The following is a 19,187-nucleotide window of genomic DNA, read 5'->3' on the forward strand; positions in this document are numbered from 1 at the left end:
TTTATATCTATTTTGATAAAAGCCCTTGTCTTGTTCACCCGCGATCATTGTAAGTGCTGCATTCTCAAGAAGCCTCTTCCCTTTCTGTCTGTCCGTCCGTCCGGCTGGTCGTCTGTCTGTCTGGTCCAGTCTGTCCGTCGTCGTCTGTCTCTTATCACAACAAGTTTATCTTTAAATGTTCTCTGAAAAGGATCTCTGACACGGTGAGTTCAGGTTAACACAGCACGGACTCCACAAATGTACCACGAAATGACATCATTTTTACTCCTCTCAACCTAAACTTAGGTCAGCATTATAAGAAAACTAGTGCAAACGGTTTTGGTTGGAGTGAGGAAAAATCTTTCAGAAAATTACCAAGGTTCATGAATTACAAGGTTCCCAAATGAATTACCAAGGTTCCCAAAGATGTAATTACCAGGTTTACAAATGAATTATCAAGGTTCAGAAATGAATTATACCAAGGGTTCCAAAAGAATTACCAAAGGTGTCAAAATGAATTACCAAGGTTCCAAATGATTATCAAAGGTTCCAAAATGAATTACAAGGTTCCAGAAGAAATGAATTATCAAGGTTCCAAATGAATTACCCAAGGTTCCAAAATGATTACCAAGGTTTCCAACAATGAATTAACCAAAGTTCAAAATGAAATTAAAAAAGTTCCAAAGATGAAATTACCAGGTTCCAACAAATGAAATTTCAAGGTTCCAAAATGAATTATCAAGGGTAGTTCAAAAGTGAATTACCAAGGTTCCAAAAGAATTCCAAGGTGTCAAAATGAATTAACCTACAAGGTTTTCCATAAATGATTACCAAGGTTTCCAAAATGAATTACCAAAGGTCCAAAAATGCAATTATCAGGTTCCAAAAGAATACCAAGGTTTCCAAGAATGCAATTACCAAGGTTCCAAATGAATTACAGGTGTCCAAAATGAATTATAAGTTCCAAAATGAATTACCAAAGGTTCCAAAATGAATGTATCAAGTTCCCAAAATGAATATTAAGGTTCAAAATGAATTACCAAAGGTTCCAAAATAATACCAAGGTTCCCAAATGAATTACCTATATCCAAAATAACTTGATAATTCATTTTGTAACCTTGGTAATTCATTTTGGAACCTTGGTAATTCATTTAGGAACCTTGGTAATTCATTTTGGAACCTTGGTAATTCTGAAAGATTTTCCTACACTCCAACCAAAATACCTTTTGCACTGTTCTTCCTGTAATAATGCTGACCTATAGGTTTTAGTGTAGGAGTAAAATGATGTCAATGTGGTAACTTTGTGGATCCGTGCTGTGTTAACCTGAACTACACCGTGTCAGAGATACATTTTCAGAGACATTTTAGATAAACTTGTTGTGTTAATAGACAGACGGACAGACGGACAGACGGACAGACAGACAGACGGACAGACGGACGGACGGACAGACAGAAAGGGAAGAGGCTTCTTGAGAATGCAGCAAGCTACAATGAAGTAACAAGACAAGGGCTTTTAATCAATAGATATATTATGATTTTATTTCTTGTTTTATAACATTTCTGGAGCAATTTATTTATGCAAAATGTATCTTTGGTATTTATGTTTTTGGGGAAATATGATATTGCACATAAATCAAAACATGAAATCTGGTCTGATATTTATCTGTGGTCTCAACATGGACTCTGTGTAGACATGTTTCTACAAACTATTTTATACTTTATTTAAAACCTTTTTCCTATGATTGTCGATAAAGTATTTAAATCATATAATAAGCGCTCTACTTTTTACATGAAATAGCTTAACCTCTTCACCAAAAACAATGATTCAGTGCAGTGGACCAACATGGCAACTTAAAGAAAACTGTTGTGTTGATTGATGCTAAAACATTGTGGAAAGATTTCTTTAAGTCTCTATACTGTAAGTACTTTTACATAGTTGGTGCACTGAATGTATTTTCCTATAATTACAGTATATACATAAACAATGGTATTTATGTACACAGAGTGGACAAAACATTAGGAACACCTTCTTAATACTGAGTTGCAACCCCCCCCCCCCCCCCGCCCCCCCCCTTACCCTCAGAACAGCCTCGATTCATCTGGGCATGGATCTACAGGTTGTCAAAGAGTTCCACAGGGATGCTGGCCCATGTTGACTCCAATGCTTCCCACAGTTGTTGTCAAGTTGGCTGGATGTCCTTTGGGTGGTGGACTTTGATACGCACGGGAAACTGTTGAGTGTGAAAAACCCAGCAGCGTTGCAGTTCTTGACACACTCAAACCGGTGCGCCTGGCACCTACTACCATACCCCATTCAAAGGAACTTAATAATTTTGTCTTGCCCATTCACCCTCTGAATGGCACACATACACAATCCATGTCTCAATTGTCTCAAGGATTAAAAATCCTCCTTTAACCCGTCTCCCCTTCATCTACACTGATTACAAGTGGATTTAACAAGTGACATCAATAAGGGGATCATAGCTTTCACCTGGATTCACCTGGTCAGTCTATGTCATGGAACGAGCAGGTGTTCTTAATGTTTTGTACACTCTTTGTACGTCTTAGTCTGGAGAGAGAGAAGAAAAAAAAACGAATAATCAAGAGACAGACTTTAAATCTCTCAAATAATTTTTGTGAGCGTCAAGGAAAATATGTATTTTTTAAACTTGAATAAGGCTTTTGAAGTCACTAATGATAATGATTATATTTTTGTACAAAATGTATTCAACATTCTTACAGTTTAATTATTGAGTGAAAAAGATGAGAAAAACCTTCTGACATGTTAGTGTGATTTTTATCGTTCCATAATATACATGATTTATTGAGGTGCATATTTTAAATAATATTATTTTGTATGTACTGAAGTAGGTGTGTGTACATAGGAACACTACTCTTTGTCGTGTACAGTCATTTTGTGTCGATTTCAGTAAAATCGTATTCATATGTTTCATAGTCACATATTTCTTTACCCCCAGGATAAGTCAGATAAAAGGTTGTTGATGGGACTAGGAAAGTTGTGTCTAAATTCAATCGACGCTGTGTGTGGATCTTTCATTCCTGAAAAGAGCTGTTCCTCTTTTGGGGAGAAGGTTTATTAACATGTGTTTTCGGAGACTGTTTTTCAATTTCAGTAACTGAGCCAGTCTGAGAGATGTCTTTTTATACATGTGAGGGGAGGAATGCCAAGCAGTAGAATCCCAACTGTCTGTGATCCGGTGCCGTTTTGGTTTGACACATTTCTTTCTGTTAACCCTGTGATTTGATAGGCTAAAGCGATGACGGCGTTTTAAAAGGCACTTTTACAGGCATTTGGAGTGCAAAGATAATTAACAGAGAGAGAGATGACCTGATTTTAATTGTAAGCACCTGACCCCTCGTGATCAAGCCAAAGATAATAGTTTATCAACACATAAACACAATAACATGGAATACTTCCTTGCAAAAGAGACATTGGGTCTCAATGGGACTTTGCTGCTTAAAAAAAATATATGTTTATAGTGTTGATTTGAGACAGCCATAGATACCCAAGTTGTACGTGTAACACGGTGTATGTGAGTGTTGAACTGGCCCCCCGTCTGCCCAGAGGCCCAGGCTTTTTTTGTTTTGTGGTACCAGGTGGTTGGGTGCTCACCACTGCCCTGTAAGAGACGGTGTTTGACAAGTGGCTACCTTTTCTGAATAAAACGACATCACGTTGAAGATACAACCGTACATGAAGTTACGTGTAAGGTAGACAAGAGGCTACACCTTCTGAATAAGTTTACAAAACATTGAAGATAAGTTGTGATTATTCACTACGACGATGACAATCACTATTACGTTTGTAAAGGATCAACCAGGGTTTTAAAGGGAAGTCAAGCTGCAGTTTATGACATCATATCCTGTTTGAGCACTGCAGCACAGCTGTTGGTGTGTACCCAAGGGAACATTCTATGTCGGAGGGTGCGTCCGAAAATTGCACCCTAATACATGAATTTTCTATGGAATAAAGGGTGCCATTTTGGGACAGTAGCTGTCTGAATATAGTCGTCAGTACTATGAGAGGGAAACATGACTACCGGCTACAGGGCGACTTGCCTTGGTTTAAACTGTTGTTTTATACTGATTTGTTTTGGTTTACAATTTACTCTCTTCTTGAAAAAGTGTTCATTGTTTCCTTGAATGATTAAAAAAAAATCTAAACAATAAAAGGAATATGTTTCTGAAACAGGAAAGGAGTATGTTTCTGAAACAGGAAAGGAGTATGTTTCTGAAACAGGAAAGGAGTATGTTTCTGAAACAGGAAAGGAGTATGTTTCTGAAAACAGGAAAGGAGTATGTTTCTGAAACAGGAAAGGAGTATGTTTCTGAAACAGGAAAGGAGTATGTTTCTGAAACAGGAAAGGAGTATGTTTCTGAAACAGGAACATGTTTTTAATTGTCGTGTCGTCATCAAGAAACAGCTATACTGTACACAGCTTGAACATATACCACTCACTCTGTACTCTGCCAAATATTAATACACATTGTTAAATAGTAATACACATTGTTAATTAAATAGTAAAACACATTGTTAAAATGTAATACACACTGTTAATTAAATAGTAATAGACATTGTTAATTAGTAATACACATTGTTAAATAGTAATACACATTGTTAATTAGTAATACACATTGTTAAATAGTAATACACATTGTTAAATAGTAATACACATTGTTAAATAGTAATACACATTGTTAAATAGTAATACACATTGTTAATTAGTAATACACATTGTTAAACACCCAGTTATCTTTTTAAGAAGTATTTATCTATTATTTTCCCAACATGACAGAGCCAAAGGAGAAAGGAGTCCTGTAAGAAAGATGTGAAACAACTGTGAGATTGATTGACACAAAGTAGTCTTTACTACTGATTGCACAAGCCACTAACCTGACGCGAAACCAAACCACATGGGGGGAGAGCGGAGAGTTGTAGAGGGGGGGATTTTACGGTGTTTTACAGATTTACGCAAGTCATATCTCACAGAGAGTGACAAGTTTTCTGACCAAGAGACATGTGAATGTAGCTGCTCTTGGTAGGGCTTCTGTAACTTCCTTACAGACAACTTCCTTATAGATCTACTACTGGCTCGGGGCAAAAATCCTTCTTTAACCTGTCTCCCCCTCCCCCTTCATCTACACTGAAGGATGTAGATTTAAACAAGCGACATCGATAAGGGACAATAGCTTTTCACCTGGTCAAGTCTATGTCACGGAAAGAGCTGGTGTTCTTAATGTTTTGTCCACTCAGTCCAGATGCTTCTTATGAGAGAGAGAGGATAGCTGAGTAATGGTGCCATTTCCCGACTGAGCAGCCAGACTTGGTTAGACTGCGATAACAGCCCCTTCTCTAAACCCCCATCCCTTTAATCTAGCGATAAAGTCCCATGGGATTTTTTTTAGTGAGTCAGAAACTTGTTTTAAAGCGGAAGTGCAGTCGCTGACGTGGCCTCGTTTGTTGGCTTGCTCCTCATGTAATGCCGGCGGCCATGACAGAAGCCAAACGTGACTTGGCTTGGGGGTGTGGTTTGATGTCCTTGCCACCACCGAGACACACCCATCTGGCAGAAACTTGCCTGCAACTTTTTTCCCCCCAATTAATCACAACAAGCAAACATCCTGCCAGCCTGGTCTCATAGACTAGTCGTAACATAGTAAACATAAATCCGTGACACTCAAATTAGTATGATATGTTACGTTTGGTATGGTTACACAATAAACTATCAAAATATAGAAAGTCGCACACTACATGTGTAATCTCCCAACAATTTAATGGGTATTTACCAACGTTTCGGTGATGCCAGGCACCCTGAGGGAGGCACAGTGATGCCGAAACGTTGGTAAATACCCATTAAATTGTTGGGAGATTACACATGTAGTGTGCGACTTTCTATATTTTGATAGTTTATAGTTTATTCGCGATCTATTTTCTGGGTGTGCGCCAGCTCATGTTTTTTTAATCTGGTATGGTTACACAAGACAGAAGGTTACTTGACTGAATCTCATCATGGACAGCATTGTAGCTAATTAGCCAATTTCAAGTACTTACAAATTTTTTGCTACTTTGCAATTACTCAGCATGTTAGCTAACCCTAATCTTAACCCTTTTAGCTAACGCTTCCCCTAACCCTAACCTTAATAACCCTTTAACTTAACTCCTAACCTTAACCCTAACCCGGCCTAACCCATAGCCTAGCCAACGTTCGCCAATTAGCTAACATTAGCATTAGCCACGACAAATTAGAATTCATAACATATAACTATTGCAATTTCATAACATACTGTACATTTTGCAAATGTTTTACTTACTGTATCTTACGAAATGGATGATGGACATCCACAAATTAATACAAACCATACGAAACATAACACATCATACTAAATTAAGTGGAATGTTTTTACAAACAGAATAATACTGTCACGACTTCCGCCGAAGTTGGTCCCTCTGCTTGTTCGGGCGGCGTTCGGCGCTCGACGTCACCGACCTTCTAGCCATCGCCGATCGACTTTTAATTTTCCATTGGTTTTGTCTTGTCTTCCATCACACCTGGTTCCAATTACATCAATTACATGTTGTGTATTTAACCCTCTGTTCCCCCCCATGTCCTTGTCCCTAATTGTTTGTTGTGCTTGTGCACTGTATGCTGGTGTTTACCGGGTTTTGTTTGACCCATTTATTGTATTGTTCTGTTGACGGTTTACGGTTACTAAACACAACCGTTGTAAATCAGTTTCCGCTCTCCTGCTCCTGACTTCTCTGCCGCCAGTAGCATCGCAGTACAAATACAAACTGCTCTGAGACCAGGTTGCTCCTGCAGGATGAGTTCAATAACTACAGGCAGATGTATGTCGAGATGCCAGAGGAAGCTTTGAAGTCACCTACAGAGTAATATGACAAGAATGTAATTGCTGAATTTATGTAGATAAACTTTCAAACAGGTCGATGTAGAATAAACCACTCTTTACATAATACCATAGAAGCAGTGTCCTGGTAACATAACAATGTGCACCTTTCACGTTTCATTGACATTCCCAGCTGGTACAGACTGTGCCTATCAGCATTTTGTATGCTGGTAATGGGGCTACCATGGTAACATGTCAGAGTGTTTTATACCTTCCTGTCTGGTGGTAATGGGGTTACCATGGTAACATGTCAGAGTGTTCATACCTTCCTGTCTGATGGTAATGGGATTACCATGGTAACATGTCAGAGTGTTCATACCTTCCTATACAACAGGAGTTCCTGATCCTGGTCCAGAATACACAGGGTTTCTCCCTCCTCATATTGACTAATACCTGATCCTGGTCCAGAATACACAGGGTTTCTCCCTCCCCATATTGACTAATACCTGATCCTGGTCCAGAATACACAGGGTTTCTCCCTTCCCATATTGACTGATACCTGATCCTGGTGTAGAATACACAGGGTTTCTCCCTCCCCATATTGACTAATACCTGTTCCTGGTCCAGAATACACAGGGTTTCTCCCTCCTCATATTGACTGATCCTGGTCCAGAATACACAGGGTTTCTCCCTCCCCATATTGCACTGACTACCTGATCGCTGGTACCAGAATACTCAGGGTTTCTCCCTCCCCGTTCCCCAAGTTGCCTTGCCTAGGTATTAGAATCTCTGACCAACTACCAGATAAGAACCTCTCACTCTATTCTTAATATTTACCAATCTGGTTTTAGATTTGGACATAGAACTGTTTCAGCCACTAACGCTTGTTTTTGGATGATATGTCAAATGACCTAGAACATTGACCATTTCCTACTCATTCAAAGACGGTCTGAAACGGGCCTGAATCAGGAGTCTTTGCAAAACGGTTTAAGAAACGAATTAACAGACAGGACACAATGTGTGCTTTCTGACGGCATCATGTCTAGTTTCCTGGATATTATGAATGGTGTACCTCAGGGGTGGATTTTGGGACCTGCTCTTTTTTACAACTAATATAAATAATATTGGTCTGTGTATTAAATCCTGTAACAATCATCTGAATGTGTCAGGATGTGTCAGGCTGGTGGGTGTAGCTGGTGTAGAACGVCAGGCGCAGGAGAGCAGAGATGAGTGAAACACCGCACTTTACTCGACAACACAAAGTAAAACAATGTACAAAGTGCAAAAAGAACGGTTGCCACAAAAACATGGGTGATAAACAACACCCGGTACAAACCAGCCGGAACATACCGACCTGAACAAATGACAATCACACACAAAGACATGGGGGGAAAACCAGAGGGTTAAATACATGACCAGTAATTGGGAAATGAAAAACCAGGTGTGTGGGGAAAAACAAGACAAAACAAATGGAAAATGACAAATGGATCGGCGATGGCTAGAAGACCGGTGACGTCGACCGCCGAACACCGCCCGAACAAGGAGAGGCATCAAGACCGGTGACGTCGACCGCCGAACAAGGAGAGGCATCGACTTCGGCCGAAGTCGTGAAAGTATGCAGACGATACGGTTATGTATGCCATTGCACAAGCTAATGACCAAGCTATGCTATAGCTGCAATCTGATTTTGTTAGATTACAGAATGCCCTTGTTGATTTAAAACTTAATGCCGGCAAAACGAAATATACTCTACCGTTCAAAAGTTTGTGGTCACTTAGAAATGTCCTTGTTTTTGAWAGAAAAACAAAAAAAWTTTGGTCCATTAAAATAACATAAAATTGAGCAGAAATACAGTGTAAATGACTATTGTAGCTGGAAACGGCTTATTTTAATGGAATATCTACATAGGCGTACAGAGGCCCATTATCAGCAACCATCACTCCTGTGTTCCAATGGCTTGTTGCCATTCTAATCCAAGTTTATAATTTTAAAAGGTTAATTGATCATGAGAAGACCCTTTTTCAATTATGTTAGCACAGCTGAAAACTGTTGTTCTGATTAAAGAAGCAATAAAACTGGCCTCCTTTAGACTAGGTGAGTATCTGGAGCATCAGCATTTGTGGGTTTGATTAAAGACTCAAAATGGCCAAAAATAAAGACCTGTCTTCTGAAACTCGTCAGTGTATACTTGTTCTGAGAAATTAAAGCTATTCCATGCGAGAAACTGAAGATTTCATTCACGTTGTTTTCTGTGTACTACTCACTTCACAGAACAGCGCAAATGGCTCTAACCAGGATAGAAAGAGGAGTGGGAGGCCCCGGTGCACAACGGAGCCAAGAGACAGGTACATTAGAGTGTCTAGTTTGAGAAACTGTCACGCCCTGACCGGTAGAGAGCTTTTTTATGTCTCTTTTTTGTTTGGTCAGGATGTGATTTGGGTGGGGATTCTATGTTCATTTTCTATGTTTGTATTTCTTTGGCCGGGTGTGGTCTCAATCAGAGGCAGCTGTCTATCGTTGTCTCTGATTGAGAACCATACTTAGGTAGCTTTTTCCCACATGGTTTTTTGGGTAGTTGTTTTCTGTTTTTGTGTTGCACCAGACAGAACTGTTTCGTTTTGTTCTACTTGTTATTTTTTTTTTTCAGTGTTCAGGTTTAATAAAATTATCATGAACACGTACCACGCTGCACCTTGGTCCACTCCTCTCATCAGACGAGCGTACAGAAACAGAAACATCCGGTGACACCGGATGCGAGCGTGACAGAAACAGATGGCCTCAAAAGTCCTCAACTGGCAGTGTCATTAAGGCGACACCGGGATGCTGACGTTCTAGGCAATGTTGCAAAGAAAATGCCATGTCTCAGACTGGCCAATAAATAGAATAAGATTAAGATGTGGCAACAGAAACAGACACTGGACAGAGGAACTCTGCCTAGAAGGCCAGCATCCAGAGTCACCTCTTCACTGTTGACGTTGAGACTGGACAGAGGAACTCTGCCTAGAAGGCCAGCATCCCGGAGTCACCTCTTCACTGTTGACGTCGAGACTGGACAGAGGAACTCTGCCTAGAAGGCCAGCATCCCGAGTCGCCTCTTCGCTGTAGATGGGCTACATATTCAACTCAACGGATGGTTCTCTCAAAGGATCTAACATTTTAAAAAAACATACAGATGAACGAGTTAAAAAGCTTAAAACGGGCTTATTTTTTTAAAGGAATAGATCTTGCCTTCCGTGAACAGCAGGAAGCAGATTGTACAGTCATCTTTCCTGCCAGTTCTTCACCATGGTAAAACACCATGTATCAGAATGCAGCAGCCATGAGGCCTCCCAAGCGGCGAAGCGGTCCAAGGCACTGCATTGAGTTTGAGGCGTCACTACGGACCCGGGTTGAACCTGTTTCATCCAACACATTGGTGCGGCTGCTAACATTCTATAGTACAAGCTATACACCTTACTACATTCTACAGTAACCAATGTTAAATTATACACCTTACTAACAGTAACCATGTTAAACTATACACTTGATACAAATCTACAGTAACCAATGTAACTATACACGTTGATACATTCTACAGTAACCAATATTAAACTATACACCCTAGGTTACATTCTACAGTAACAAATATTAAACTCTGCACCTTGCTCATTCTCACAGTAACCAATATTAAACTTATACACTTGTTACATTCTAACAGTAACAAATATTAAAAACTCACCTTCCACTACAGTAACCAATATTAAACTATACACCTTGCATCAATCTACAGTAACCAATATTAAACTATACACCTTGCTACATCTACAGTAACCAATGTTAAACTATACACCTTACTACAGTAAACCAATATTAAACTATACACATTGTTACATTCTACAGTAAACCAATGTGTTAAACTATACACCTTGCTACATTCACAGTAACCAATGTTAAAACTATACACCTTCTACATTCTAGCAGTAACCAATATTAACTAATTACCTTGTACATTCTCAGTAACCAATGGTTAAACTATACACCTTGATTACATTCTAAACAGTAACCAATGTTAAACTATAACACCTTGCTACATCTACAGTAACCAATGTTAAACTATATACCTTGATTACAATCTACAGTAACAAAGTATTAAACAAAGCCTGCTACACTACAGTAACCAATTTTAAACTATACACCTAGCTTTACAGTAACCAAATTAAACTATACACCTGTGCTACATTCTTACAGTAACCAATGTGTAAACTTATACACCTTGCTACATTCTACAGTAACCAATGTTAACTATACACCTTGATACATTCTACAGTAACCAATGTTAAAACTATACACCTTACTACATTTCACAGTAACCAATGTTTAAACTATACACCTTGAGACATCTACAGTAACCAATGTTAAACTATACACCTGCTACATTCTACAGTAACCAATATTTATTTTTACGCCTGCTAAATTCACAGTAACCAATGTTAAACTATACACCTGGCTACATTATACAGTAACCAATTTTAAACTATACACCTGGCTACATTCTACAGTAACCAATGTTTATTTATACGCCTTGCTACATACTATATTAACCAATTGTCACGATCGTTATAATAGTGGACCAAGATGCAGCGAAATGCAACAACGAACCGTGAAGCTACTATTAGTGCTCACAGGCAACTATACATAGTCCAGATCCACAAAGCACAAAGGGGAAATGGCTGCCTAAATATGATCCCCAATCCAGAGACAACGATAAACAGCTGCCTCTGATTGGGAACCATACCAGGCCAACATAAAAATATAAATTACCTAGATGACCCACCCTTAATCACACCCCGACCTAACCACATAGAGAATAAAAAGCTCTCTTGGTCAGGGCGTGACAGTATCCCCCCCCCCCCCCCCCCCCCAAAGGTCTACAGTATTCCCATGTAGTGTATAGTTTAATAGTTACAGTATCTCTTCCTGTCTACAGTATTCCCATGTAGTGTATAGTTTAATATTGCAGTATTTCTTCCTGTCTACAGTATTCCCGTGTAGTGTATAGTTTAATATTGACAGTATCTCTTCCTGTCTACAGTATTACCAGTAGCGTTTAGTTTAACATTGACAGTATCTCTTGCTGTCTACGCGTATTCCCATGTAGCGTATAGTATTTAATATTGGCAGTATCTCTTGCTGTCTACAGTATTCCCATGTGGTATAGTTTAATAGTAACAGTATCTCTTCCTGTCTACAGTATTCCCATGAGCGTATAGTTTAATATGACAGTATCTCTTCCTGTCTACAGTATTCCCATGTAGTGTATAGTTTAATATTGGCAGTATATCTTCCTGTCTACAGTATTCCCATGTAGCGTATAGTTAACATTGGCAGTATCTCTTCCTGTCTACAGTATTCCCATGTAGCGTATAGTTTAATATTGTCAGTATCTCTTCCTGTCTACAGTATTCCCATGTAGCGTATAGTTTAACATTTACAGTATATCTTCCTGTCTACAGTATTCCCATGTAGCGTATAGTTTAATATGGCAGTATCTCTTCCTGTCTACAGTATCCCATGTAGCGTATAGTTTAACATTGGCAGTATCTCTTCCTGTTCTACAGTATTTCCCATGTAGCGTATAGTTTAATATTGGCAGTATCTCTTCCTGTCTACAGTATTCCCATGTAGCGGTATAGTTTAAATTGACAGTATCTCTTCCTGTCTACAGTATTCCATGTAGCGTATAGTTTAATATTGGCAGTATCTTCTTCCTGTCTACAGTATTCCATGTAGCGTATAGTTTAACATTGACAGTATCTCTTCCTGTCTACAGTATTCCCATGTAGCGGTATAGTTTAATATTACAGTATCTCTTCCTGTCTACAGTATTCCCATGGAGCTACTTCAGTACTTTGTTTTAATTGGACAGCGCTGAATAGAAATACAAAGAAGTAGAAGAAGTGCCCCCAACTCCATTAAAACACTGTATCTATTGTTACAGCGGCTGGAGGGGAGGTTGAACATGGTCCTTTTCTGTCTAAAGGACTGGGAACATCTAAACGTTGGTGGTGGCGGGTCAGAGCTGTGAGGTGCTGTGGTCCGCTGGACGTGTTTCTGACGGATCTAGAGGTTTGAGAGGCCTGGTTTGAGGAGCTGCATGACAACAGGGGATTCATCCCAATGTAGAGGTTTGAGGAGCTGCATGACAACAGTGGATTCATCCTAACTGTAGAGGTTTGAGGAGCCTGGTTTGAGGAGCTGCCTGACAACAGGGATTCATCCCAACTGTAGAGGTTTGAGGAGCTGCCTGACAACAGGGGATTCATCCCAACTGTAGAGGTTTGAGGAGCCTGGTTTGAGGAGCTGCCTGACAACAGGGGATTCATCCTAACTGTAGAGGTTTGAGGAGCCTGGTTTGAGGAGCTGCCTGACAACAGGGGATTCATCCCAACTGTAGAGGTTTGAGAGCTGCCTGACAACAGGGGTCATCCCAACTGTAGAGGTTTGAGGAGCCTGGTTGAGAGCTGCCTGACAACAGGGATTCATCCCAACTGTAGAGGTTTGAGGAGCCTGGTTTGAGGAGCAGCGTGACTACAGGGATTCATCCCAACTTAGAGGTTGGAGGCCTGGTTTGAGAGCTGCATGACTACAGGGGATTCATCCCAACTGTAGAGGTTTGAGGGAGCCGGTTTAAGAGCTGCATGACAACAGGGATTCATCCCAACTGTAGAGGTTTGAGGAGCCTGGTTGAGAGCTGCATGACAACATAGGATTTGTCCCAAATTCCCTATATAGTGCACTACTTTTGACAAAGGTCCATGAGGCTTTGGTCCAAAGTAGTGAACTAACTCCCAATAGTGTGCCATTTGGTCGCATCCATAGACATTTTACAAAGATGACTTCTGCAACAAGGACTGATGCTATCCAAGGATCATGTATTGGAGTGCACTGCAGGGTTCAATGTCATCTTCACCCCCCCCCCTCCTCATCCTCCCTGCCGGTCCCAGCTCACACTGCCTTGGCTGGGCTTCTGTCATGGAGATGTGGCCTCTCAACAGGACATCCAGGCTGAGCAGAGATTAGACTGGAGGAGACAGGACCCAGAGTGGTAGTGTGTGTGTGTGTGTGTGTGTGTGTGGTGTGTGTGTGTGTGTGTGTGTGTGTGTTGTGTGTGTGTGTGTGTTGTGTGTGTGTGTGTTGTGTGTGTGTTGTGTGTTGTGTGTGGTGTGTGTGTGTGGTGTGTGTGTCTGTGTGTGTATGTGTGTCTGTGTGTCTGTGTGTCTGTGTGGGCTGTGGTGGTAGTTGTGTGTGTGTGTCTGTGGTGTGATGTATAATATAAAAAATATATGCCATTTATCAGATCCTTTTATCCAAAGGACTAACAATCAAGGCTAGATAATCTACTACTCATCAATAAAGAAGTCTAAGTTATATCGCTGCCCCAACAACCCCAGAGGACAGAGGCGTATGTGATACGGTGTCAGAAGAGATCAATGGTTGTGTGTATTCCATTATAAAACATTTATGTATGAAACAATCTTCCGTGGCTGCCCCCACAGCTCTTTCTCCTCAGGCAATTGAATTGGCTTGTTTTCTGAGGGTAACACGGCGTTGCCCTTGGAGCGCGTCCTCAGAGCACAGCGGATTTGTGTGGGGATTAGGGAAATTTAGTGGAGAGAGAGAGAGGGGGGGGGGGGGGGCAGAAGTGGAGAGAGAGGAGACGAGAGAGAAGAGAGATATAAAGAGAGAGAAAGAGGAGAGAGAGAGAAGAGACGGAGGGAGAAGAGAGACAGAAAGAGAGAGAGACGGAAGGAGAAGAGAGATAGAAAGAGAGAGAGACGGAGGGAGAAGAGAGACAGAAAGAGAGAGAGAGAGAGACGGAAGGAGAAGAGAGATAGAAAGAGAGAGAGACAGAGAGAGAGAGAGAAAGAGAGAGAGACGGAGGGAGAAGATAGATGGAAAAGAGAGAGAGAGAATAGAGAGAAAGACGGAGGAGAAGAGAGAAAAAAAGAGAGAGAGAAGAGAGAGAGAAAAAAAGAGAGAGCAAGAGAGTGAAGTAGAGAGAGAGAGAGAGAGTGTGAAACATTTTCCCATTCTCCATATACTTTCTTCTCTTGTCTGAATGAGATCACATTTCAATGTGTCAATGCCGCCTCCTTCAACCAGACCATATCTTTGTCTCAAATCAAATCCATTGTTACTTATCACATGCACCCGAATACAACAAGTGTAGACCTTACCGTGAAATGCTTACTTACGAGRMCTTAACCAACAATGCAGAGTTTTTTWAAAAGTAAGTAAAATGTGCTAAAGAAATAGTAACACAATAAAATAATAATAACGAAGGCTATGCGCAAGGTGTACCGGTAGTATAATCAATGTGCAAGGCGTATGGGTTAGTATTCCCAGGGCCCATAATGCACCATACCGGGTGGCATTTGGGATACAGCCGTATTTCTTTGAGAGCTTGTGTTGCTATGTGCTACGTCCTCCCAGAGCCCATCCCCACACAGCAGGTTCCTAGCAGCGGGGCTAAAATGGCCTTTCAGAAATCAAGTCAGCTACCTACATGGCTTAAGAGGTATTGAGGGGAAATGGGATGAAGATTCCCCGGGGGGTGGGAGGTGCTATTTTTTCCCGTACTGTGGGATACAAATTGTTGCTTTACTGGAAAATACTCTCTTTCAAACACACGGTCACGTTGTACAGCGCCATTACGGCTATTCACAGGGCTATATTTTGGCCTTTATTGGAGCGGCACAATTTGCCCAGCGTTTCTCTCCCTCTAAAAACAGAAATAAATGTTTTGGCCTTTTCCTAATATTTATTCAGATTACAATCGCTCTCTTTTCGTTTAAAAAAACAAACAAAATAACCTCTAAAWWTKTTTTWAATATATTATCCAGTTGATGAGTCATATAGCGGCACCTACATAAAGCTGAGTGACTCATTGATTCATGGCTTTGAATCAAAATAAATAATTACCAACATTCTTACTTTAATAAATACATGTTTTGGTTATCCTGACCTGGACACCATGTACAGTATTATAATAGTGGATGGGGGCTCCATAGTGGATGAGGACTCCAGAGTGGATGAGGGCCCCAGAGTGGATGAGGGCCCCAGAGTGGATGAGGCATGTTGATAGATCAGACCAGATCAACCAATCATAATTATTACGTGGCAGAAGTGACTTCCCTCCTTCAGAGAATATCAACCAATCATATTATTACCATGGCAGAGTGACTCCTCCTTCAGAGAATATCACCATCATATTATTCCGTGGCAGAGTGACTCCTCCTTCAGAGAATATCAACCAATCATATTATTACCATGGCAGAGTGACTCCTCTTCAGGAGAATATCAACCAATCATAGTATTACTGTGGCAGAGTGACTCCTCCTTCAGAGAATATCAACCACCATTAGTTTACTGTGGCAGAGTGACTCCTCCTTCAGAGAATATCAACCAATCATAGTATTACTGTGGCAGAGTGACTCCTCCTTCAGAGAATATCAACCAAATCATAGTATTACTGTGGCAGAGTGACTCCTGCCTCAGAGAATATCAACCAATCATAGTATTACTGTGGCAGAGTGTCTCCTCCTTCAGAGAATATCAACCAATCATAGTATTACTGTGGCAGAGTGACTCCTCCTTCAGAGAATATCAACCAATCATAGTATTACTGTGGCAGAGTGACTCCTCCTTCAGAGAATATCAACAATCATAGTATACTGTGCAGAGTGACTCCTCCTTCAGAGAATATCAACCAATCATAGTATATATGTGGCAGAGTGACTCCTCCTTCAGAGAATTCAACCAATCATAGTATTACTGTGGCAGAGTGACTCCTCTTCAGAGAATATCAACCAATCATAGTATTACTGTGGCAGAGTGACTCCTCCTTCAGAGAATATCAACCAATCATAGTATTACTGTGGCAGAGTGTCTCCTCCTTCAGAGAATATCAACCAATCATAGTATTACTGTGGCAGAGTGTCTCCTCCTTCATAGAATATCAACCAATCATAGTATTACTGTGCAGAGTGTTCCTCCTTCAGAGAATATCAACCAATCATAGTATTACTGTGGCAGAGTGTCTCCTCCTTCAGAGAATATCAACCAATCATAGTATTACTGTGGCAGAGTGACTCCTCCTTCAGAGATATCAACCAATCATAGTATTACTGTGGCAGAGTGACTCCTCCTTCAGAGAATATCAACCAATCATAGTATTACCGTGACAGAGTGTCTCCTCCTTCAGAGAATATCAACCAATCATAGTATTACTGTGGCAGAGTGACTCCTGCCTCAGAGAGCAACAGGTCAGAAAGCCTCTACAGTTGTGTGTGATGCACTGATGGTTATGTGGCCTTTGCAGTAGAGAAAAAACGAATCCTATTGCTTCTAACTTCAATATGCCTCTTAAATAAATAAGACCTACACCACTTTTAACAGCACGTTACTCAACACTAGTGAGACTCATGTCGCCTACGGTAGGACTACTGTATGTGGAAAAACATGACGTGACACTCCACCAATAATTACATCAAATCAAATCTCCTGTATTTATATAGCCCTTCTTACATCAGCTGATATCTCAAAGTGCTGTACAGAAACACAGCCTAAAACCCCCAAAAACGCAAGCAATGCAGGTGTAGAAGCCACGGTGGCTACGAAAAACTCCCTAGAAAGGCCAGAACCTAGGAAGAAACATAGAGAGGAACCAGGCTATGAGGGGTGGCCAGTCCCTCATAGTGGCTAGGAAAAACTTCCCAGAAAGGCCAAAACCTAGGAAGAAACATAGAGAGGAACCATGTAGAGGACTGGAGGATTCTAATTTAAAAACCAAAAGCCACTTCATGGGTCTCAAGTTGGTGGCCGCCACGGGTATCGAACCTGCATCTGTAGTAACGCATTTTGCAAAAGAGTCCTCATCCTCTCTGGAGTCCCCATCCACTCTGGAGCACTCATCCACTCTGGAGCCCCATCCACTCTGGAGCCATCATCCACTCTGGAGCCCCATCCACTCTGGAGCCGCATCCCACTCTGGAGAACCCATCCACTCTGGAGCCCTCATCCACTCTGGAGCCATCATCCACTCTGGAGCCCTCATCCACTCTGGGAGCCCCATCCACTCTGGAGCCATCATCCACTCTGGAGCCCTCATCCACTCTGGAGCCATCATCCATCTGGAGCCATCATCCACTCTGGAGTCCCCATCCATCTGGAGCCCCCATCCACTCTGTAGCCCCCATCCACTCTGGAGCCCTCATCCACTCTGGAGTCCTCATCCACTCTGGAGCCATCATCCACTCTGGAGCCCTCATCCACTCTGGAGCCACCATCCACTCTGGAGTCCCCATCCACTCTGGGAGCCCTCATCCACTCTGGAGTCCTCATCCACTCTGTAGCCCCATCCACTCTGGAGCCATCATCCACTCTGGATCCCTCATCCACACTCTGGAGCCCTCATCCACTCTGGAGCCATCATCCACTCTGGAGCCCTCATCCACTCTGGAGCCCCCATCCACTCTGGAGCCATCATCCACTCTGGAGCCCTCATCCACTCTGGAGCATCATCCACTCTGGAGCCATCATCCACTCTGGAGTCCCATCCACTCTGGAGTCCTCATCCACTCTGGAGCCCCCATCCACTCTGGAGTCCTCATCACTCTGGAGCCATCATCCGTCTGGAGTCCTCATCCACTCTGGAGTCCTCATCCACTCTGGAGCCATCATCCGCTCTGGAGTCCTCATCCACTCTGGAGTCCCCATCCACTCTGGAGTCCTCATCCACTCTGGAGTCCCCATCCACTCTGGAGCCCCTCATCCACTCTGGAGTCCCTCATCCACTCTGGAGCCCTCATCCACTCTGGAGTCCTCATCCACTCGGGTCCCCATCCACTCTGGAGCCATCCACTCTGAGTCCTCATCCACCTCTGGAGCCCTATCCACTCTGGAGAACCCATCCACTCTGGAGCCCCCATCCACTCTGGAGCCATCATCCACTCTGGAGTCCCCATCCACTCTGGAGTCCTCATCCACTCTGGAGTCTTCATCCACTCTGGAGCCCCCATCCACTCTGGAGTCTTCATCCACTCTGGAGTCCTCATCCACTCTGGAGTCCTCATCCACTCTGGAGCCATCATCCACTCCGGAGCCCCCATCCACTCTGGGGCCCTCATCCACTATGGAGTCTTCATCCACTCTCGGGGCCCTCATCCACTCTGGGGCCCTCATCCACTATGGAGCCCTCATCCACTCTGGAGCCCCCATCCACTCTGGAGTCCTCATCCACTCTGGAGCCCTCATCCACTCTGGAGCCCCCATCCACTCTGGGCCTCATCCACTATGGAGTC

At 42.0% G+C, this 19,187-nt stretch overlaps 1 pseudogene; it reads right to left on the bottom strand.

Moving 5' to 3' along the window:
* LOC112075773 (transcription factor Jun-like) overlaps positions 1-18,010 on the bottom strand; it is a 24,844-nt pseudogene extending 6,834 nt beyond the window's left edge.
* Between the last annotated feature and the right edge of the window lie 1,177 nt (positions 18,011-19,187).

The sequence above is a fragment of the Salvelinus sp. IW2-2015 genome, unplaced genomic scaffold, assembly GCF_002910315.2.
Source record: "Salvelinus sp. IW2-2015 unplaced genomic scaffold, ASM291031v2 Un_scaffold3382, whole genome shotgun sequence".
Lineage (NCBI taxonomy): Eukaryota > Metazoa > Chordata > Actinopteri > Salmoniformes > Salmonidae > Salvelinus > Salvelinus sp. IW2-2015.